The sequence below is a fragment of the Pseudophryne corroboree genome, unplaced genomic scaffold, assembly GCF_028390025.1.
Source record: "Pseudophryne corroboree isolate aPseCor3 unplaced genomic scaffold, aPseCor3.hap2 scaffold_1516, whole genome shotgun sequence".
Taxonomy (NCBI): domain Eukaryota; kingdom Metazoa; phylum Chordata; class Amphibia; order Anura; family Myobatrachidae; genus Pseudophryne; species Pseudophryne corroboree.
The window spans coordinates 18,804-35,771 of NW_026968148.1; the positions used below are offsets into that span (position 1 = coordinate 18,804).

At 34.6% G+C, this 16,968-nt stretch overlaps 6 non-coding genes across 6 annotated transcripts; all 6 read left to right on the forward strand.

Moving 5' to 3' along the window:
* Nucleotides 1–2,946: 2,946 nt before the first annotated feature.
* Nucleotides 2,947–3,020, forward strand: TRNAS-ACU (transfer RNA serine (anticodon ACU)). Its single transcript has one exon. It is a non-coding gene; the product is annotated as a tRNA-Ser (tRNA).
* Nucleotides 3,021–5,283: 2,263 nt separating this feature from the next.
* On the forward strand, nucleotides 5,284–5,357 carry TRNAS-ACU (transfer RNA serine (anticodon ACU)). The gene has a single exon. It is a non-coding gene; the product is annotated as a tRNA-Ser (tRNA).
* Nucleotides 5,358–8,781: 3,424 nt separating this feature from the next.
* TRNAS-ACU (transfer RNA serine (anticodon ACU)) lies at nucleotides 8,782–8,855 on the forward strand. Its single transcript has one exon. It is a non-coding gene; the product is annotated as a tRNA-Ser (tRNA).
* Nucleotides 8,856–11,121: 2,266 nt separating this feature from the next.
* Nucleotides 11,122–11,195, forward strand: TRNAS-ACU (transfer RNA serine (anticodon ACU)). The gene has a single exon. It is a non-coding gene; the product is annotated as a tRNA-Ser (tRNA).
* A 1,097-nt stretch (nucleotides 11,196–12,292) lies between these two features.
* Nucleotides 12,293–12,366, forward strand: TRNAC-ACA (transfer RNA cysteine (anticodon ACA)). Its single transcript has one exon. It is a non-coding gene; the product is annotated as a tRNA-Cys (tRNA).
* Nucleotides 12,367–14,628: 2,262 nt separating this feature from the next.
* On the forward strand, nucleotides 14,629–14,702 carry TRNAS-ACU (transfer RNA serine (anticodon ACU)). Its single transcript has one exon. It is a non-coding gene; the product is annotated as a tRNA-Ser (tRNA).
* Nucleotides 14,703–16,968: the final 2,266 nt, after the last annotated feature.

The window sequence follows — 16,968 nt, forward strand, 5'->3', positions numbered from 1 at the left end:
AGCACACAGGTAAGGAATTAAGAAAATCTTTATTTAAGGGTGAAGATGTTTCTCACAAAATCGTTGCCCCAATGCATCATTGAAATTCAAGCTGGAAAGATGATTTTAATATATCACTTGTACATTTTGTATTGCTCTTCTGGTGACAATGTAGTTTGTTTTTGTCAATTACCATTTTAATAATAGGGTAAAGAAAATTAAGTGGATTTTTTAAAGAAAACAATACTGTCAATATACTATTAAAACAAATTAAAATGGTAAAAGTTATTGTACTTTAAGTAAAAATAAAAGAGCTAAAATATCAATCCCAGTTTTGGATTACTTTAATTAACAAAAAAAAATGCATATAGCAGAGGATAGTTTCAATCTGCCTACCGCTGGGTTATGGGCCCAGCATGCTTCCATTGCTGTACTCTGCTGCACATGTAAGTGCAAGAGATCCTGAAGCACTCACTCATCATGGGAAAGTACCAATGTGTTTCTTCGTTGGTTGATGGAAGAAACATCTTACAAAAACTCTCCAGATTATTGACTTTTTAAAGTTTTTCTAGGAAACGTTTTAGATGAATGCTTATTAGCCTTTGTCAGTATGGCCTTTCGCAAAGTGTCTCTGTGGCGCAATCAGTTAGTGTGCACGGCTATTAACCAAAAGGTTGGTGGTTCAATCCCACCCAGGGACGTAATTGACCTTGTTATCAGATTTTGGTGATCTTTAAGTAGACAAGTCAAAATTTCAAACCCCCTGTTCTGGTGTAGGGTACCTGGCCTTCTCTGATGTAATCAGAGTTAGATTTGATTCAGTGATTTTACAAAAACAGCTAGGAAGCACAATTTAGCAAGTGGGTTGCAGAGAAAAAGAAATATGCTGGCAAAAAAAATCCAATTGAGTGATTAAACAGCTCTTAATTTTCTGGCTTTATTTTTATGCTAACAAATTTGTTCTCTGAAAAGTGTCCACAAAGCCAAGTCTCTGATTAACACCTTTGTAAGGATGGTTTTTAACCTATTACTAAATTAAACTTGCTTCATTGGAAAGGCAGCAAGATGCATCCTCATTTCAATGTCTACTGAAATAATACAGGTTGACACCAGGAAACATTAACGCCACTGCATCCTTGCTGCTTTCTCATGTGGAAGTCTGTTTAATGTGAAAACAAGGTGATATCTAATTAGCACACAGGTAAGGAATTAAGAAAATCTTTATTTAAGGGTGAAAATGTTTCTCACAAAATCGTTGCCCCAATGCATCATTGAAATTCAAGCTGGAAAGATGATTTTAATATATCACTTGTACATTTTGTATTGCTCTTCTGGTGACAATGTAGTTTGTTTTTGTCAATTACCATTTTAATAATAGGGTAAAGAAAATTAAGTGGATTTTTAAAAGAAAACAATACTTTCAATATACTATTAAAACAAATTAAAATGGTAAAAGTTATTGTACTTTAATGAAAAATAAAAGAGTAAAAATATCAATCCCAGTTTTGGATTACTTTAATTAACAAAAATAAAGCATATAGCAGAGGATATTTTTAATCTGCCTACCTCTGGGTTATGGGCCCAGCATGCTTCCATTGCAGTACTCTGCTGCACATGTAAGTGCAAGAGATCCTGAAGCACTCACTCATCATGGGAAAGTACCAATGTGTTTCTTCGTTGGTGGATGGAAGAAACATCTTACAAAAACTCTCCAGATTATTGACTTTTTAAAGTTTTTCTAGGAAACGTTTTAGATGAATGCTTATTAGCCTTTGTCAGTATGTACTTTTGCAAAGTGTCTCTGTGGTGCAATCAGTTAGTGTGTACGGCTATAAACCAAAAGGTTGGTGGTTTAATCCCACCCAGGGACGTAATTGACATTGTTATCAGATTTTGGTGATCTTTAAGTAGACAAGTCAAAATTTCAAACCCCCTCTTATGGTGTAGGGTACCTGGCCTTCTCTGATGTAATCAGAGTTAGATTTGATTCAGTGATTTTATAAAAACAGCTAGGAAGCACAATTTAGCTGTGGGTTGCAGAGAAAAAGAAATATGCTGGCAAAAAAATCCAATTGAGTGATTAAACAGCTCTTAATTTTCTGGCTTTATTTTTATGCTAACAAATTTGTTCTCTGAAAAGTGTCCACAAAGCCAAGTCTCTGATTAACACCTTTGTAGGGATGGTTTTTCACCTATTACTAAATTAAATTTGCTTCATTGGAAAGGCAGCAAGATGCATCCTCATTTCAATGTCTACTGAAAAAATACGGGTTGACACCAGGAAACATTAACGCCACTGCATCCTTGCTGCTTTCTCATGTGGAAGTCTGTTTAATGTGAAAACAAGATGATATCTAATTAGCACACAGGTAAGGAATTAAGAAAATCTTTATTTAAGGGTGAAGATGTTTCTCACAAAATCGTTGCCCCAATGCATCATTGAAATTCAAGCTGGAAAGATGATTTTAATATATCACTTGTACATTTTGTATTGCTCTTCTGGTGACAATGTAGTTTGTTTTTGTCAATTACCCTTTTAATAATAGGGTAAAGAAAATTAAGTGGATTTTTTAAAGAAAACTATACTGTCAATATACTATTAAAACAAATTAAAATGGTAAAAGTTATTGTACTTTAAGTAAAAATAAAATAGCCAAAATATCAATCCCAGTTTTGGATTACTTTAATTAACAAAAAAAAATGCATATAGCAGAGGATAGTTTCAATCTTCCTACCGCTGGGTTATGGGCCCAGCATGCTTTCATTGCTGTACTCTGCTGCACATGTAAGTGCAAGAGATCCTGAAGCACTCACTCATCATGGGAAAGTACCAATGTGTTTCTTCGTTGGTTGATGGAAGAAACATCTTACAAAAACTCTCCAGATTATTGACTTTTTAAAGTTTTTCTAGGAAACGTTTTAGATGAATGCTTATTAGCCTTTGTCAGTATGTACTTTTTGCAAAGTGTCTCTGTGGCGCAATCGGTTAGTGTGTCTGGCTACTAACCAAAAGGTTGGTGGTTCAATCCCACCCAGGGACATAATTGACCTTGTGATCAGGTTTTGGTGATATTTAAGTAGACAAGTCAAAATTTCAAACCTCCTCTTATGGTGTAGGGTACCTGGCCTTTTCTGATGTAATCAGAGTTAGATTTGATTCAGTGATTTTATAAAAAAACAGCTAGGAAGCACAATTTAGCAATGGGTTGCAGAGAAAAAAAATATGCTGGCAGAAAAATCCAATTGAGTGATTAAACAGCTCTTCATTTTCTGCCTTTATTTTTATGCTAACAAATTTGTTCTCTAAAAAGTGTCCACAAAGCCAAGTCTCTGATTAACACCTTTGTAGGGATGGTTTTTCACCTATAACTAAATTAAACTTGCTTCATTGGAAAGGCAGCAAGATGCATCCTCATTTCAATGTCTACTGAAATAATACAGGTTGACACCAGGAAACATTAACGCCACTGCATCCTTGCTGCTTTCTCATGTAGAAGTCTGTTTAATGTGAAAACAAGGTGATATCTAATTAGCACACAGGTAAGGAATTAAGAAAATCTGAATTTAAGGGTGAAGATGTTTCTCACAAAATCGTTGCCCCAATGCATCATTGAAATTCAAGCTGGAAAGATGATTTTAATATATCACTTGTACATTTTGTATTGCTCTTCTGGTGACAATGTAGTTTGTTTTTGTCAATTACCCTTTTAATAATAGGGTAAAGAAAATTAAGTGGATTTTTTAAAGAAAACTATACTGTCAATATACTATTAAAACAAATTAAAATGGTAAAAGTTATTGTACTTTAAGTAAAAATAAAAGAGCAAAAATATCAATCCCAGTTTTGATTACTTAAATTAACAAAAAAAAATGCATATAGCAAAGGATAGTTTCAATCTGCCTACCTTTGGGTTATGGGCCCAGCATGCTTCCATTGCAGTACTCTACTGCACATGTAAGTGCAAGAGATCCTGAAGCACTCACTCATCATGGGAAAGTACCAATGTGTTTCTTCGTTGGTTAATGGAAGAAACATCTTACAAAAACTCTCCAGATTATTGACTTTTTAAAGTTTTTCTAGGAAACGTTCTAGATGTATGCTTATTAGCCTTTGTCAGTATGTACTTTTTGCAAAGTGTCTCTGTGGCGCAATCGGTTAGTGTGTCCAGCTACTAACCAAAAGGTTGGTGGTTCAATCCCACCCAGGGATGTAATTGACCTTGTAATCAGATTTTGGTGATCTTTAAGTAGACAAGTCAAAATTTCAAACCCCCTGTTATGGTGTAGGGTACCTGGCCTTCTCTGATGTAATCAGAGTTAGATTTGATTCATTGATTTTATAAAAACAGCTAGGAAGCACAATTTAGCAGTGGGTTGCAGAGAAAAAGAAATATGCTGGCAAAAAAATCCAATTGAGTGATTAAACAGCTCTTCATTTTCTGGCTTTATTTTTATGCTAACAAATTTGTTCTCTGAAAAGTGTCCACAAAGCCAAGTCTCTGATTAACACCTTTGTAGGGATGGTTTTCACCTATTACTAAATTAAACTTGCTTCATTGGAAAGGCAGCAAGATGCATCCTCATTTCAATGTCTACTGAAATAATACAGGTTGACACCAGGAAACATTAACGCCACTGCATCCTTGCTGCTTTCTCATGTAGAAGTCTGTTTAATGTGAAAACAAGGTGATATCTAATTAGCACACAGGTAAGGAATTAGGAAAATCTTTATTTAAGGGTGAAGATGTTTCTCACAAAATCGTTGCCCCAATGCATCATTGAAATTCAAGCTGGAAAGATGATTTTAATATATCACTTGTACATTTTGTATTGCTCATCTGGTGACAATGTAGTTTGTTTTTGTCAATTACCCTTTTAATAATAGGGTAAAGAAAATTAAGTGGATTTTTTAAAGAAAACTATACTGTCAATATACTATTAAAACAAATTAAAATGGTAAAAGTTATTGTACTTTAAGTAAAAATAAAAGAGCAAAAATATCAATCCCAGTTTTGATTACTTAAATAAAATAAAAAAATGCATAGAGCAAAGGATAGTTTCAATCTGCCTACCTCTGGGTTATGGGCCCAGCATGCTTCCATTGCAGTACTCTGCTGCACATGTAAGTGCAAGAGATCCTGAAGCACTCAGTCATCATGGGAAAGTACCAATGTGTTTCTTCGTTGGTTGATGGAAGAAACATCTTACAAAAACTCTCCAGATTTTTGACTTTTTAAAGTTTTTTTAGGAAACGTTCTAGATGTATGCTTATTAGCCTTTGTCAGTATATACTTTTTACAAAGTGTCTCTGTGGCGCAATCGGTTAGTGTGTCTGGCTACTAACCAAAAGGTTGGTGGTTCAATCCCACCCAGGGACGTAATTGACCTTGTTATCAGATTTTGGTGATCTTTAAGTAGACAATTCAAAATTTCAAACCCCCTGTTATGGTGTAGGGTACCTGGCCTTCTCTGATTTAGTTAGATTTGATTCAGTGATTTTATAAAAACAGATAGGAAGCACAATTTAGCAGTGGGTTGCAGAGAAAAAGAAATATGCTGGCAAAAAAAATCCAATTGAGTGATTAAACAGCTCTTCATTTTCTGGCTTTATTTTTATGCTAACAAATTTGTTCTCTGAAAAGTGTCCACAAAGCCAAGTCTCTGATTAACACCTTTGTAGGGATGGTTTTTCACCTATTACTAAATTAAACTTGCTTCATTGGAAAGGCAGCAAGATGCATCCTCATTTCAATTTCTACTGAAATAATACAGGTTGACACCAGGAAACATTAACGCCACTGCATCCTTGCTGCTTTCTCATGTGGAAGTCTGTTTAATGTGAAAACAAGGTGATATCTAATTAGCACACAGGTAAGGAATTAAGAAAATCTTTAAGGGTGAAGATGTTTCTCACAAAATCGTTGCCCCAATGCATCATTGAAATTCAAGCTGGAAAGATGATTTTAATATATCACTTGTACATTTTGTATTGCTCTTCTGGTGACAATGTAGTTTGTTTTTGTCAATTACCATTTTAATAAAAGGGTAAAGAAAATTAAGTGGATTTTTGAAAGAAAACAATACTGTCAATATACTATTAAAACAAATTAAAATGGTAAAAGTTATTGTACTTTAAGTAAAAATAAAAGAGCCAAAATATCAATCCCAGTTTTGGATTACTTTAATTAACAAAAAAAAATGCATATAGCAGAGGATAGTTTCAATCTGCCTACCGCTGGGTTATGGGCCCAGCATGCTTCCATTGCTGTACTCTGCTGCACATGTAAGTGCAAGAGATCCTGAAGCACTCACTCATCATGGGAAAGTACCAATGTGTTTCTTCGTTGGTTGATGGAAGAAACATCTTACAAAAACTCTCCAGATTATTGACTTTTTAAAGTTTTTCTAGGAAACGTTTTAGATGAATGCTTATTAGCCTTTGTCAGTATGGACTTTCGCAAAGTGTCACTGTGGCGCAATCAGTTAGTGTGCACGGCTATTAACCAAAAGGTTGGTGGTTCAATCCCACCCAGGGACGTAATTGACCTTGTTATCAGATTTTGGTGATCTTTAAGTAGACAAGTCAAAATTTCAAACCCCCTGTTCTGGTGTAGGGTACCTGGCCTTCTCTGATGTAATCAGAGTTAGATTTGATTCAGTGATTTTATAAAAACAGCTAGGAAGCACAATTTAGCAGTGGGTTGCAGAGAAAAAGAAATATGCTGGCAAAAAAATCCAATTGAGTGATTAAACAGCTCTTAATTTTCTGGCTTTATTTTTATGCTAACAAATTTGTTCTCTGAAAAGTGTCCACAAAGCCAAGTCTCTGATTAACACCTTTGTAAGGATGGTTTTTAACCTATTACTAAATTAAACTTGCTTCATTGGAAAGGCAGCAAGATGCATCCTCATTTCAATGTCTACTGAAATAATACAGGTTGACACCAGGAAACATTAACGCCACTGCATCCTTGCTGCTTTCTCATGTGGAAGTCTGTTTAATGTGAAAACAAGGTGATATCTAATTAGCACACAGGTAAGGAATTAAGAAAATCTTTATTTAAGGGTGAAGATGTTTCTCACAAAATCGTTGCCCCAATGCATCATTGAAATTCAAGCTGGAAAGATGATTTTAATATATCACTTGTACATTTTGTATTGCTCTTCTGGTGACAATGTAGTTTGTTTTTGTCAATTACCCTTTTAATAATAGGGTAAAGAAAATTAAGTGGATTTTTTAAAGAAAACTATACTGTCAATATACTATTCAAACAAATTAAAATGGTAAAAGTTATTGTACTTCAAGTAAAAATAAAAGAGCAAAAATATCAATCCCAGTTTTGATTACTTAAATTAACAAAAAAAATGCATAGAGCAAAGGATAGTTTCAATCTGCCTACCTCTGGGTTATGGGCCCAGCATGCTTCCATTGCAGTACTCTGCTGCACATGTAAGTGCAAGAGATCCTGAAGCACTCACTCATCATGGGAAAGTACCAATGTGTTTCTTCGTTGGTTGATGGAAGAAACATTTTACAAAAACTCTCCAGATTATTGACTTTTTAAAGTTTTTCTAGGAAACGTTCTAGATGCATGCTTATTAGCCTTTGTCAGTATGTACTTTTTGCGAAGTGTCTCTGTGGCGCAATCGGTTAGTGTGTCCGGCTACTAACCAAAAGGTTGGTGGTTCAATCCCACCCAGGGACGTAATTGACCTTGTTATCAGATTTTGGTGATCTTTAAGTAGACAAGTCAAAATTTCAAACCCCCTGTTATGGTGTAGGGTACCTGGCCTTTTCTGATGTAATCAGAGTTAGATTTGATTCAGTGATTTAATAAAAACAGCTAGGAAGCACAATTTAGCAGTGGGTTGCAGAGAAAAAGAAATATGCTGGCAAAAAAAATCCAATTGAGTGATTAAACAGCTCTTCATTTTCTGGCTTTATTTTTATGCTAACAAATTTGTTCTCTGAAAAGTGTCCACAAAGCCAAGTCTCTGATTAACACCTTTGTAGGGATGGTTTTTCACCTATTACTAAATTAAACTTGCTTCATTGGAAAGGCAGCAAGATGCATCCTCATTTCAATTTCTACTGAAATAATACAGGTTGACACCAGGAAACATTAACGCCACTGCATCCTTGCTGCTTTCTCATGTGGAAGTCTGTTTAATGTGAAAACAAGGTGACATCTAATTAGCACACAGGTAAGGAATTAAGAAAATCTTTATTTAAGGGTGAAAATGTTTCTCACAAAATCGTTGCCCCAATGCATCATTGAAATTCAAGCTGGAAAGATGACTTTAATATATCACTTGTACATTTTGTATTGCTCTTCTGGTGACAATGTATTTTGTTTTTGTCAATTACCATTTTAATAATAGGGTAAAGAAAATTAAGTGGATTTTTGAAAGAAAACAATACTGTCAATATACTATTAAAACAAATTAAAATGGTAAAAGTTATTGTACTTTAAGTAAACATAAAATAGCTAACATATCAATCCCAGTTTTGGATTACTTTAATTAACAAAAAAAATGCATATAGCAGAGGATAGTTTCAATCTGCCTACCTCTGGGTAATGGGCCCAGCATGCTTCCATTGCAGTACTCTGCTGCACATGTAAGTGCAAGAGATCCTGAAGCACTTACTCATCATGTGAAAGTACCAATGTGTTTCTTCGTTGGTTGATTTAAGAAAATTCTTACAAAAACTCTCCAGATTATTGACTTTTTAAAGTTTTTCTAGGAAACGTTCTAGATGAATGCTTATTAGCCTTTGTCAGTATGTACTTTTTGCAAAGTGTCTCTGTGGCGCAATCGGTTAGTGTGTCTGGCTACTAACCAAAAGGTTGGTGGTTCAATCCCACCCAGGGACATAATTGACATTGTGATTAGGTTTTGGTGATATTTAAGTAGACAAGTCAAAATTTCAAACCCCCTCTTATTGTGTAGGGTACCTGGCCTTCTCTGATGTAATCAGAGTTAGATTTGATTCAGTGATTTTATAAAAAACAGCTAGGAAGCACAATTTAGCAATGGGTTGCAGAGAAAAAAAATATGCTGGCAGAAAAATCCAATTGAGTGATTAAACAGCTCTTCATTTTCTGCCTTTATTTTTATGCTAACAAATTTGTTCTCTAAAAAGTGTCCACAAAGCCAAGTCTCTGATTAACACCTTTGTAGGGATGGTTTTTCACCTATAACTAAATTAAACTTGCTTCATTGGAAAGGCAGCAAGATGCATCCTCATTTCAATGTCTACTGAAATAATACAGGTTGACACCAGGAAACATTAACGCCACTGCATCCTTGCTGCTTTCTCATGTAGAAGTCTGTTTAATGTGAAAACAAGGTGATATCTAATTAGCACACAGGTAAGGAATTAAGAAAATCTGAATTTAAGGGTGAAGATGTTTCTCACAAAATCGTTGCCCCAATGCATCATTGAAATTCAAGCTGGAAAGATGATTTTAATATATCACTTGTACATTTTGTATTGCTCTTCTGGTGACAATGTAGTTTGTTTTTGTCAATTACCCTTTTAATAATAGGGTAAAGAAAATTAAGTGGATTTTTTAAAGAAAACTATACTGTCAATATACTATTAAAACAAATTAAAATGGTAAAAGTTATTGTACTTTAAGTAAAAATAAAAGAGCAAAAATATAAATCCCAGTTTTGATTACTTAAATTAACAAAAAAAAAATGCATATAGCAAAGGATAGTTTCAATCTGCCTACCTCTGGGTTATGGGCCCAGCATGCTTCCATTGCAGTACTCTACTGCACATGTAAGTGCAAGAGATCCTGAAGCACTCACTCATCATGGGAAAGTACCAATTTGTTTCTTCGTTGGTTGATGGAAGAAACATCTTACAAAAACTCTCCAGATTATTGACTTTTTTAAAGTTTTTCTAGGAAACGTTCTAGATGTATGCTTATTAGCCTTTGTCAGTATGTACTTTTTGCAAAGTGTCTCTGTGGCGCAATCGGTTAGTGTGTCCAGCTACTAACCAAAAGGTTGGTGGGTCAATCCCACCCAGGGATGTAATTGACCTTGTTATCAGATTTTGGTGATCTTTAAGTAGACAAGTCAAAATTTCAAACCCCCTGTTATGGTGTAGGGTACCTGGCCTTCTCTGATGTAATCAGAGTTAGATTTGATTCATTGATTTTATAAAAACAGCTAGGAAGCACAATTTAGCAGTGGGTTGCAGAGAAAAAGAAATATGCTGGCAAAAAAATCCAATTGAGTGATTAAACAGCTCTTCATTTTCTGGCTTTATTTTTATGCTAACAAATTTGTTCTCTGAATAGTGTCCACAAAGCCAAGTCTCTGATTAACACCTTTGTAGGGATGGTTTTTCACCTATTACTAAATTAAACTTGCTTCATTGGAAAGGCAGCAAGATGCATCCTCATTTCAATGTCTACTGAAATAATACAGGTTGACACCAGGAAACATTAACGCCACTGCATCCTTGCTGCTTTCTCATGTAGAAGTCTGTTTAATGTGAAAACAAGGTGATATCTAATTAGCACACAGGTAAGGAATTAGGAAAATCTTTATTTAAGGGTGAAGATGTTTCTCACAAAATCGTTGCCCCAATGCATCATTGAAATTCAAGCTGCAAAGATGATTTTAATATATCACTTGTACATTTTGTATTGCTCTTCTGGTGACAATGTAGTTTGTTTTTGTCAATTACCCTTTTAATAATAAGGTAAAGAAAATTAAGTGGATTTTTTAAAGAAATCTATACTGTCAATATACTATTAAAACAAATTAAAATGGTAAAAGTTATTGTACTTTAAGTAAAAATAAAAGAGCAAAAATATCAATCCCAGTTTTGATTACTTAAATTACAAAAAAAAAATGCATAGAGCAAAGGATAGTTTCAATCTGCCTACCTCTGGGTTATGGGCCCAGCATGCTTCCATTGCAGTAATCTGCTGCACATGTAAGTGCAAGAGATCCTGAAGCACTCAGTCATCATGGGAAAGTACCAATGTGTTTCTTCGTTGGTTGATGAAAGAAACATCTTACAAAAGCTCTCCAGATTATTGACTTTTTAAAGTTTTTCTAGGAAACGTTCTAGATGTATGCTTATTAGCCTTTGTCAGTATGTACTTTTTACAAAGTGTCTCTGTGGCGCAATCGGTTAGTGTGTCTGGCTACTAACCAAAAGGTTGGTGGTTCAATCCCACCCAGGGACGTAATTGACCTTGTTATCAGATTTTGGTGATCTTTAAGTAGACAATTCAAAATTTCAAACCCCCTGTTATGGTGTAGGGTACCTGGCCTTTTCTGATGTAATCAGAGTTAGATTTGATTCAGTGATTTAATAAAAACAGATAGAAAGCACAATTTAGCAGTGGGTTGCAGAGAAAAAGAAATATGCTGGCAAAAAAAATCCAATTGAGTGATTAAACAGCTCTTCATTTTCTGGCTTTATTTTTATGCTAACAAATTTATTCTCTGAAAAGTGTCCACAAAGCCAAGTCTCTGATTAACACCTTTGTAGGGATGGTTTTTCACCTATTACTAAATTAAACTTGCTTCATTGGAAAGGCAGCAAGATGCATCCTCATTTCAATTTCTACTGAAATAATACAGGTTGACACCAGGAAACATTAACGCCACTGCATCCTTGCTGCTTTCTCATGTGGAAGTCTGTTTAATGTGAAAACAAGGTGACATCTAATTAGCACACAGGTAAGGAATTAAGAAAATCTTTATTTAAGGGTGAAAATGTTTCTCACAAAATCGTTGCCCCAATTCATCATTGAAATTCAAGCTGGAAAGATGACTTTAATATATCACTTGAACATTTTGTATTGCTCTTCTGGTGACAATGTAGTTTGTTTTTGTCAATTACCCTTTTAATAATAGGGTAAAGAAAATTAAGTGGATTTTTTAAAGAAAACTATACTGTCAATATACTATTAAAACAAATTAAAATGGTAAAAGTTATTGTACTTTAAGTAAAAATAAAATAGCCAAAATATCAATCCCAGTTTTGGATTACTTTAATTAACAAAAAAAAATGCATATAGCAGAGGATAGTTTCAATCTTCCTACCGCTGGGTTATGGGCCCAGCATGCTTTCATTGCTGTACTCTGCTGCACATGTAAGTGCAAGAGATCCTGAAGCACTCACTCATCATGGGAAAGTACCAATGTGTTTCTTCGTTGGTTGATGGAAGAAACATCTTACAAAAACTCTCCAGATTATTGACTTTTTAAAGTTTTTCTAGGAAACGTTTTAGATGAATGCTTATTAGCCTTTGTCAGTATGTACTTTTTGCAAAGTGTCTCTGTGGCGCAATCGGTTAGTGTGTCTGGCTACAAACCAAAAGGTTGGTGGTTCAATCCCACCCAGGGACATAATTGACCTTGTGATCAGGTTTTGGTGATATTTAAGTAGACAAGTCAAAATTTCAAACCTCCTCTTATGGTGTAGGGTACCTGGCCTTTTCTGATGTAATCAGAGTTAGATTTGATTCAGTGATTTTATAAAAAAACAGCTAGGAAGCACAATTTAGCAATGGGTTGCAGAGAAAAAAAATATGCTGGCAGAAAAATCCAATTGAGTGATTAAACAGCTCTTCATTTTCTGCCTTTATTTTTATGCTAACAAATTTGTTCTCTAAAAAGTGTCCACAAAGCCAAGTCTCTGATTAACACCTTTGTAGGGATGGTTTTTCACCTATAACTAAATTAAACTTGCTTCATTGGAAAGGCAGCAAGATGCATCCTCATTTCAATGTCTACTGAAATAATACAGGTTGACACCAGGAAACATTAACGCCACTGCATCCTTGCTGCTTTCTCATGTAGAAGTCTGTTTAATGTGAAAACAAGGTGATATCTAATTAGCACACAGGTAAGGAATTAAGAAAATCTGAATTTAAGGGTGAAGATGTTTCTCACAAAATCGTTGCCCCAATGCATCATTGAAATTCAAGCTGGAAAGATGATTTTAATATATCACTTGTACATTTTGTATTGCTCTTCTGGTGACAATGTAGTTTGTTTTTGTCAATTACCCTTTTAATAATAGGGTAAAGAAAATTAAGTGGATTTTTTAAAGAAAACTATACTGTCAATATACTATTAAAACAAATTAAAATGGTAAAAGTTATTGTACTTTAAGTAAAAATAAAAGAGCAAAAATATCAATCCCAGTTTTGATTACTTAAATTAACAAAAAAAAATGCATATAGCAAAGGATAGTTTCAATCTGCCTACCTTTGGGTTATGGGCCCAGCATGCTTCCATTGCAGTACTCTACTGCACATGTAAGTGCAAGAGATCCTGAAGCACTCACTCATCATGGGAAAGTACCAATGTGTTTCTTCGTTGGTTAATGGAAGAAACATCTTACAAAAACTCTCCAGATTATTGACTTTTTAAAGTTTTTCTAGGAAACGTTCTAGATGTATGCTTATTAGCCTTTGTCAGTATGTACTTTTTGCAAAGTGTCTCTGTGGCGCAATCGGTTAGTGTGTCCAGCTACTAACCAAAAGGTTGGTGGTTCAATCCCACCCAGGGATGTAATTGACCTTGTTATCAGATTTTGGTGATCTTTAAGTAGACAAGTCACAATTTCAAACCCCCTGTTATGGTGTAGGGTACCTGGCCTTCTCTGATGTAATCAGAGTTAGATTTGATTCATTGATTTTATAAAAACAGCTAGGAAGCACAATTTAGCAGTGGGTTGCAGAGAAAAAGAAATATGCTGGCAAAAAAATCCAATTGAGTGATTAAACAGCTCTTCATTTTCTGGCTTTATTTTTATGCTAACAAATTTGTTCTCTGAAAAGTGTCCACAAAGCCAAGTCTCTGATTAACACCTTTGTAGGGATGGTTTTCACCTATTACTAAATTAAACTTGCTTCATTGGAAAGGCAGCAAGATGCATCCTCATTTCAATGTCTACTGAAATAATACAGGTTGACACCAGGAAACATTAACGCCACTGCATCCTTGCTGCTTTCTCATGTAGAAGTCTGTTTAATGTGAAAACAAGGTGATATCTAATTAGCACACAGGTAAGGAATTAGGAAAATCTTTATTTAAGGGTGAAGATGTTTCTCACAAAATCGTTGCCCCAATGCATCATTGAAATTCAAGCTGGAAAGATGATTTTAATATATCACTTGTACATTTTGTATTGCTCTTCTGGTGACAATGTAGTTTGTTTTTGTCAATTACCCTTTTAATAATAGGGTAAAGAAAATTAAGTGGATTTTTTAAAGAAAACTATACTGTCAATATACTATTAAAACAAATTAAAATGGTAAAAGTTATTGTACTTTAAGTAAAAATAAAAGAGCAAAAATATCAATCCCAGTTTTGATTACTTAAATAAAAAAAAAAATGCATAGAGCAAAGGATAGTTTCAATCTGCCTACCTCTGGGTTATGGGCCCAGCATGCTTCCATTGCAGTACTCTGCTGCACATGTAAGTGCAAGAGATCCTGAAGCACTCAGTCATCATGGGAAAGTACCAATGTGTTTCTTCGTTGGTTGATGGAAGAAACATCTTACAAAAACTCTCCAGATTTTTGACTTTTTAATGTTTTTTTAGGAAACGTTCTAGATGTATGCTTATTAGCCTTTGTCAGTATATACTTTTTACAAAGTGTCTCTGTGGCGCAATCGGTTAGTGTGTCTGGCTACTAACCAAAAGGTTGGTGGTTCAATCCCACCCAGGGACGTAATTGACCTTGTTATCAGATTTTGGTGATCTTTAAGTAGACAATTCAAAATTTCAAACCCCCTGTTATGGTGTAGGGTACCTGGCCTTTTATGATGTAATCAGAGTTAGATTTGATTCAGTGATTTAATAAAAACAGATAGGAAGCATAATTTAGCAGTGGGTTGCAGAGAAAAAGAAATATGCTGGCAAAAAAAAATCCAATTGAGTGATTAAACAGCTCTTCATTTTCTGGCTTTATTTTTATGCTAACAAATTTGTTCTCTGAAAAGTGTCCACAAAGCCAAGTCTCTGATTAACACCTTTGTAGGGATGGTTTTTCACCTATTACTAAATTAAACTTGCTTCATTGGAAAGGCAGCAAGATGCATCCTCATTTCAATTTCTACTGAAATAATACAGGTTGACACCAGGAAACATTAACGCCACTGCATCCTTGCTGCTTTCTCATGTGGAAGTCTGTTTAATGTGAAAACAAGGTGACATCTAATTAGCAGACAGGTAAGGAATTCAGAAAATCTTTATTTAAGGGTGAAAATGTTTCTCACAAAATCGTTGCCCCAATGCATCATTGAAATTCAAGCTGGAAATATGACTTTAATATATCACTTGTACATTTTGTATTGCTCTTCTGGTGACAATGTAGTTTGTTTTTGTCAATTACCCTTTTAATAATAGGGTAATGAAAATTAAGTGGATTTTTTAAAGAAAACTATACTGTCAATATACTATTAAAACAAATTAAAATGGTAAAAGTTATTGTACTTTAAGTAAAAATAAAAGAGCCAAAATATCAATCCCAGTTTTGGATTACTTTAATTAACAAAAAAAATGCATATAGCAGAGGATAGTTTCAATCTTCCTACCGCTGGGTTATGGGCCCAGCATGCTTTCATTGCTGTACTCTGCTGCACATGTAAGTGCAAGAGATCCTGAAGCACTCACTCATCATGGGAAAGTACCAATGTGTTTCTTCGTTGGTTGATGGAAGAAACATCTTACAAAAACTCTCCTGATTATTGACTTTTTAAAGTTTTTCTAGGAAACGTTTTAGATGAATGCTTATTAGCCTTTGTCAGTATGGTCTTTTGCAAAGTGTCTCTGTGGCGCAATCAGTTAGTGTGCACGGCTATTAACCAAAAGGTTGGTGGTTCAATCCCACCCAGGGACGTAATTGACCTTGTTATCAGATTTTGGTGATCTTTAAGTAGACAAGTCAAAATTTCAAATCCCCTCTTATGGTGTAGGGTACCTGGCCTTCTCTGATGTAATCAGAGTTAGATTTGATTCAGTGATTTTATAAAAACAGCTAGGAAACACAATTTAGCAGTGGGTTGCAGAGAAAAAGAAATATGCTGGCAAAAAAAATCCAATTGAGTGATTAAACAGCTCTTCATTTTCTGGCTTTATTTTTATGCTAACAAATTTGTTCTCTGAAAAGTGTCCACAAAGCCAAGTCTCTGATGAACACCTTTGGAAGGATGGTTTTTCACCTATTACTAAATTAAACTTGCTTCATTGGAAAGGCAGCAAGATGCATCCTCATTTCAATGTCTACTGAAATAATACAGGTTGACACCAGGAAACATTAACGCCACTGCATCCTTGCTGCTTTCTCATGTGAAAGTCTGTTTGATGTGAAAACAAGGTGATATCTAATTAGCACACAGGTAAGGAATTAAGAAAATCTTTATTTAAGGGTGAAGATGTTTCTCACAAAATCGTTGCCCCAATGCATCATTGAAATTCAAGCTGGAAAGATGATTTTAATATATCACTTGTACATTTTGTATTGCTCTTCTGGTGACAATGTATTTTGTTTTTGTCAATTACCATTTTAATAATAGGGTAAAGAAAATTAAGTGGATTTTTGAAAGAAAACAATACTGTCAATATACTATTAAAACAAATTAAAATGGTAAAAGTTATTGTACTTTAAGTAAACATAAAATAGCTAACATATCAATCCCAGTTTTGGATTACTTTAATTAACAAAAAAAATGCATATAGCAGAGGATAGTTTCAATCTGCCTACCTCTGGGTAATGGGCCCAGCATGCTTCCATTGCAGTACTCTGCTGCACATGTAAGTGCAAGAGATCCTGAAGCACTTACTCATCATGTGAAAGTACCAATGTGTTTCTTCGTTGGTTGATTTAAGAAAATTCTTACAAAAACTCTCCAGATTATTGACTTTTTAAAGTTTTTCTAGGAAACGTTCTAGATGAATGCTTATTAGCCTTTGTCAGTATGTACTTTTTGCAAAGT